Below are 393 nucleotides of genomic sequence, written 5' to 3' on the forward strand. Positions count from 1 at the left end.
ATGCTGTGATACAACCTGTGATTAATATAATCGATATTATGTGCCATTTTTACAAAACCAGTTACATTACTCACAAATGTAAACAAAATACAACATGAATATTTAATTGAACTCCCTTAAAATTGCAACTCCTGCATCCCAATTAGGACAATATATATATATATATATATATATATATATATATACTGTATATTGCCCCTGTATGTTTAAAAAGGTTTTCTAAATTTAAAAACTGTCTGTCAAACATTTCAATAGAAAAATCTCTGATTTGAAGTACAATCTGAACAAAGGAGAGCCAAGGTCACTATTGGAAACCCTTGTTATATAAAACCGATCAATATTCTAGATCTAGATCAGCCAGTTTCCCCTCACGGACGGAAAAAGCCCCATTTA

Source organism: Sinocyclocheilus anshuiensis, unplaced genomic scaffold (genome assembly GCF_001515605.1).
Source record: "Sinocyclocheilus anshuiensis isolate Anshui unplaced genomic scaffold, SAMN03320099.WGS_v1.1 scaffold107, whole genome shotgun sequence".
Lineage (NCBI taxonomy): Eukaryota > Metazoa > Chordata > Actinopteri > Cypriniformes > Cyprinidae > Sinocyclocheilus > Sinocyclocheilus anshuiensis.